This window comes from Lactuca virosa, chromosome 4 (genome assembly GCF_052849685.1).
Source record: "Lactuca virosa cultivar CGN04683 chromosome 4, Lactuca_virosa_CGN04683_v6, whole genome shotgun sequence".
Classification (NCBI taxonomy): Eukaryota; Viridiplantae; Streptophyta; class Magnoliopsida; order Asterales; family Asteraceae; genus Lactuca; species Lactuca virosa.
In genome coordinates, this window is record NC_136429.1 from 433,216,820 (window position 1) to 433,223,696 (window position 6,877).

The following is a 6,877-nucleotide window of genomic DNA, read 5'->3' on the forward strand; positions in this document are numbered from 1 at the left end:
AATAAGGCAAGATTGGTAGCTACAGGTTTCACTCAAATTGAAGGTCTTGACTACGACGAGACTTTTGCTCCTGTTGCACGACTTGAAGCTATCAGAATCTTTCTTGCTTATGCTGCCCACAAAGGCTTCAAAGTTTATCAAATGGATGTTAAGAGTGCTTTTCTTAATGGTGAACTTGACACTGAAGTATACCTTCAACAGCCCCCCGGATTTATTAATCTTTCCTTTCCAAATTATTGTTATAAACTCCGAAAGGCTGTCTACAGACTCAAACAAGCTCCTCGGGCTTGGTATGAGACCCTCACCGATTTTCTCAAACGCTCAGGTTTTTAAAGAGGTATACTTGATCCCACTCTATTCCGAAGATCAAATGGAAAGCATCTCATGCTGGTACAAATTTATGTGGACGACATCATTTTTGGATCTACGGATTCATCTATGGTTGCTGATTTTGCCAAACTTATGGTCAGTCGATTCCAAATGAGCGTGAATCGTGAATTAAGCTTCTTTCTTGGCCTTCAAGTTAAACAGACTAACAAAGGTATCTTCATTCACCAAGAGAAATATATTTCTGAGCTTCTCAAGAAATACTCTATGGACACCTATGCCTCAGCCAAGGTACCTATGGGCTTCGGTCACAAAATCTTTGCCGACCCTTCGGGTGTTTCCGTCGATGAAAAGAAGTATCGTGGAATCATTGGATCCTTACTCTATCTCACTGCAAGTCATTCGGACATTATGTTCTCAACCTGCTTATGTGCCAGATTTCAAGTCAATCCGAAGATGTCTCATCTTTTGGCTGTGAAAGAAATATTTCGGTACCTCCAAGGTACAAAGAACCTCGGAATCTGGTATCCAGCAAATGAAAGTTTCCTTCTGCAAGCTTACTCTGATTCAAACTATGGTGGTCTTCAACTCGATAGGAAAAGTACATCAGGAGGATGTCAATTCCTAGGTGGTCATTTAGTCAGCTGGTCATCCAAGAAACAAAACTGCATTGTTCTCTCTACAGCTGAAGCAGAATACATTGTTGCTGCCAGCTGTACCTCGCAAGTTCTCTGGATGAAATCTCAACTCTTGGATTATGGTTACCGATTTCAACGCATTCCTATCTACTATGATTCTCAAAGTGCCATTGCAATCTCTCACAATCCAATTCAGCACTCCATGTCGAAGCACATTGACATTCGGTACCACTTTATTAAAGATCATGTTCTAAATGGTGACATCGAACTTATTTTTGTTCCATATGACGATGAAATTGATGATGTCTTTACTAAGGCATTAGACGAAACCAAATTTAATGGTTTTCTGAACAAAATGGGTATGATGATGCCTGATCCTCAATTCTTTCAGGAGACATGTTCTCTTTGATAGAAGTATTCAGAAGAAAAATATGCTCCGAACTCAATTATTTTTGCTTCAGAACTATTTTCCCTCTAAATACATAGGATCCTTTTACCTATCTTTTTTACTAATTATCCCTTGAGTTTTTAAGCTGTACAGTTCATTCTCTTCATCACGACTATCAAAGATCAACCATCATCCGAATCACTATTTCGAAACTCACTCAATAAAGGAATTCCGGAAAATCCACTCCGGAATGGCGCATTTTCAAATATGTTCAGGAATTTCAATTTGCTCCGGAATTTCAAATTTGCTCCGGAAATTGAATTTGCTCCGGAATTTCAATTTGCTCCGGAATTTCAAACTTGCTCCGGAATTTTCAAAATTTTCTCCGGAATTTCAAACTTGCTCCGGAATTTTCAAAATTTGCTCCGGAATTTCAAACTTGCTCCGGAATTTTCAAAATTTGCTCCGGAAACCCTTTTATCATATCTGTTCAGGAACATCCCTTTTATCCTCCGGATCATGCACTGTCCGGAACAATTCATCCGGAATACCAAGAGGTAATAAGGTGAAACGGTTTTTCTCAACGGTTACTTTTTAGGAAGATCCTTATCCAATCTTCCTCGATTTGCGTGACACGATTGCACGCCCTCTAAACTAGAAAACGAATTGGCGGTTACATTCTCCTCTTTTAACCCAATTGCCTTGCTCTTTCACCTCATCTGTCTCATCACCCTATTAAACATTAAATGCGACCCGTTTGATTTCGGACCCTCATCATTACTTTTTCTCAACCCGACCCGTCTTTCCCTACCTAGAAATTCCCGTTCACACTCTCCTTTACCTCTTTACGCTCTCTCAACTCTCAAACCTCCCAAAAACCCTCACAGCTCTTCATGTTCTTCAAGCTTTCTTCATCTTCATCAATGGAGTCCTCCAAGAACCAAGCTTCAACTGCTCCAACTCCCAAGAAATCCATAGCCAGGAAGAAGTCATCCAAAGGATCAAAGGGTTCATCATCTTCCGCCGATCAAGAACCTTTTCTCAGGGACACTACCCAACTGTTCTCCTTGAACCCCCTTGACTACGACGAATCAATCAGAATAATGATTGAGTTCCTTGCACATCATCCCCTCTCCATTCCACTTACCAAAATCCCTGATCCTCCTATCCCACTCTCTCATCTTCATTATGTATTCTCAAGAATCAAGCTTGAACATGGTGTTCTGTTAACCACCATCATTGGAGATCGTACCATTCCTGTCTACAAAGCAACCTTCCTCAAGGCAATTGGAATTACACCAAATCCTGCTGGTTTTGAGGTTGTCGAACCAACGTCTGAAGAGTTTCAGATGTTTCTGAACTTTATCGGGTACACACAAGACTATAGAGCAACGGATTTCAAAAAGACAGCTGTTTCAGGGCTCTGGACTGTGACAACCCGAAATTTTCATTTGTATAAATGCTAAAGTCAAGCACTACAAATATTAGTCAAATTCATTTCAGTACATTTTTGGCCGGTTTTCAGTCCGTTTGGTTGTTTTTATTTTAATTTTCGTCAAACGAACAAATAAATGGAAGTATCGTTTAGAAGTGATGTGTAACAAATAAACAATTAACACCATAACAAGGTGTTTACGGCCAAACTTGGGGAGTTTGGACCGTAAACTCCTCTTTGACCAAGAACTCATGCATATAGCATCAGTTTACTCCTCATTTTACCCACTTCTCACTTCCTAGCTCAAGAACACCCAACTTTTTCTCTCAACTATCATAGGATCATCTTCCAAATCTTCCAAAAATGTAAGTGCTTCTTCACTTGTTTTGTTGTTATAACACCTTATCTAGTGTTTATACATCATTTCATCCATCAATTCTTCATTTCTACTTAGATCTTCAAGTGTTCTTCAAAACACCAAGAACACCAAGAACACACACTAGTGTTCTTGGGCCCTAAACACTCTTACAAGCTTCCTATAAGTAAGTACACTCCTCCTAACTAGTTATTTGCTTAGTATACTTGTTAATCCGTTAGAAAACATCAAAAATCCCCAAGAACACATGTGTTTACGGTCAAGGGATATCCTTGAACCGTAAACACCATCAAGTGGTGTTTAAGTGCCACTAACACCTTCTAGGGCTTGGATATTGGACTAGAACCTTGCATGCATGAGCTAGAAACCCCAAATCACGAAATGGTAGGAGTGACCATGAGTTTACGGCCGTAAACTCATGGGTTTACGACCGTAAACGCATGGGTTTACGACCGTAAACTCCCAGGGGGTGGTCCAAGGACCGTAAACTCCAAAGATGAGCCATTTTGAGCCCTAGTCCTTTCCTAAGCCTTTGATTCAAACCTAGAACACTTCCTTGAGGGGTATAAGACCTTAAACCACACAATGGTACAATTTACCATGAGTTTACGGGCGTAAACTCATGGGGGAAATGACCAAAAACCGTAAACACATGTAGGGTTACCAAATGAGAGGTAAACTCCAATGTGAGGCCATACTCTCCTTAGATGCAACCCTTTAGCACTCCTAGCACTTGAAACAAAGTGCTTCCATGTATTAGGATGTCTTTACTTGATTAATTATTTGTTAAATGACAAATTAGATACATTTATGTATCACTACATGTTACATAGGATCCGTATGTGTGTTCAAGTCCTCACTTGACACTTAGCATCCTATCCGGCACTTCCATCCAAACCACTCACTGCAGGTGAGTTCATACCCCTGAATTAACCTTTTAAATGATTTTAAATGCTTTTATGGGGGGGGATACAAGTTGAACATTTCTAGTTATTGCTTTAATCACATGTGATTAATAACTAGAACAAACAAAAAGATTTACTACTACTTTCAAATTGTCATCAAACTTATGGGTTTTCAAGCTTTCAAACCTTTTTATTAAACTATTTAGATGCTAAAACTGTTTTCAAGCTCATTTATACTTATAATATTTTCAAATCCATATCTACACCAGTATATTTATATAAGTAAGACTTGAAGGACTTAGGACTGATAGCTCGCCTTACTTCCTGTTCCTTGTTTGGTTGTGGACTTAGGGTATTCTGTTATTTGTCCGAATGTCGTTGAATTCTTAGTTATATAATATATATATATATATATATATATATATATATATATATATATATATATATATATATATATATGTATGTATATATATGCGTTGGATATAAAAGCTTTTACTTCAGTCAAGTACCTTTGGGTAACAAAGGCATCCAAACAACCTTACTATTTAGCTATAATAGGTATAGTTAAGGGATTACTATTCACTATTACTATTACTCATACAAGAGTCAGTACATTTATGACTCACTACATAAGTACTACAATGAGTAACAATACATGCTATACACTATACAAGAGAACATACTATACACTATACAAGAGAATATACTATACACTATACAAATATTGAATACTATAACAGAATGTGACATACTACTTCTCGATACGACACTTCATTGTGGTATCACCTTGTAACCAGAGTCTCCTGGAGGGAGAGTGGGCATTATGTGTATAGATCTATACGGTACAAACACTCCCACATCCCGACTGCTAGCTACAGTCCGAGCCGATAAGGCCCAGGGGTGACAAAATGTCACACCACTACATATGACCTGGAGGGTCATCGGTTATTCAGCCGTCAATCAGCATGGTTACATACGAGTTCACAATCAAACCTTTAATTAACCTATTAAGAACTAAAGGTAAAACGGACTCCCCGAGGTGTATTGTACACTTAATACTACCTGGAGTCTGCATTTTCATTACTTTTAGTTAGCAGTGATACTGCTAGGGTGAAACAATATTTTTCCCTATTACATTTATTTTGTAATCACATTATAAGAGTGAAGTCTAAAACTATATTATTATACTAATAGTTTCACTAGGGAAAAACCCTGACATTTTACAAAAGAACAATTATCCGAACAATCGGGTCTTAGTAGAAGACTACCTTTTTACGGGAAAACATAGGTTTTTCTAGGGAGTATACTATTTACAAAACATTTGAAATCAATTACTAAACTAAACTGTTACTAACATTTTTATACAAGCAATACCACTAAATACTTATGAACTCACCAGCTTTATGTTGATACTCACTTTCAAAATAACTTGTATTCTCAGGTCATCAGTAGACAGGTACAGATGAAGCTTTTGAGAAGATGGAGCACATACAAGACTCATCTTTTATTTTGATTATACTTTTGGTGTCTTAAAAACTATACAGAACACGCTTGTATTACAATTATTATATTAATTCAATGGATGTTGTTGCTTGTCTTTACTATTATGCATTGTTGTGATACTGTACATGACGTCCTCCACCCCAGAACGTTTCCGCGGTTCTTGGTTTTGGGGCGTGACAGATTGGTATCAGAGCACTGTTTATAGTGAATTAAGTATATCAACCCATAAAAGATATACGAACTATAAACACATCGGGATTAAAACATTCTGACCAAGAATATATACTTTTAAATAATAAAATATTTAACTAAGTTTATATATATATATATATATATATATATATATATATATATATCTATTCGTACCAGGGTCAGTATCATACTAGAACAGAACAAAAGTATTATGATTGTTGAACATCACAATTAGGTTTAGAGACATATAGTCAAACCTAAGGGGATATAGCCTGATCAACTATATTTTCTGATGAGTGACTAACATGTGCCTAAGAATGATTGTAATGTTGCAACAAGTCTAAAAACTTACCAACACTACCACAACGAGAAACATTAGAACAGAATACTATAGGAGTATTCTGCATTACTATAGATTACATATGTGAGAACTAAAAAGGTCGTTACTAGTAGGGCAATAGTTGCTAAGTGGATACTCTAAGCTTACATGCGACTAAGGCGCTATAGACTCAGAATCTGTGATCTTTGCTTTATTTCCTGTTCCTTGTTTGGTTGTGGATTTAGAGTTAGGGTCACTTATTCGAAGGTCTATCCTGTTTTGGTTGCATGTAATTGGTATGCACTATGCAAGTATTGAGTCAACTAATAACGATCATCTTATAAGTATCTTATGTTAGAACGTCTATTAACTATTCTTTCTCTTTCTCGCGTAGATACCATGGCTGACCTAAGAGTTAGCCCAAAGGGTGCCCGTCGCCAGTAGAAGATTATCTGCTCATCCTCTCTCTCTTCTTAAAAGAATAGCCTTCCTCTTTAGTATCTCTGTTGCACTTGTCTGTAAACATTCCTAACCGTGAAAGTACTCTAACCAGACTACTAGACTGCCAACATTTTCCCTTATGGTTTGATGTGAGACCTACTGTTAGGTCATTCTTCCTGAACTCATTGTACATCATTAATACCAGTAATATTGGTAGTTGTCTAATCTATGGGAAAGCCTGTACCCTTATGTTTCCCTACTCTACTGTTATGACTCTATTTGATAGTTGGACTATGGTGATTTTGTCCATGAAGCACTCTCATCATACTTACAATCGATTCTTACTATTGTCA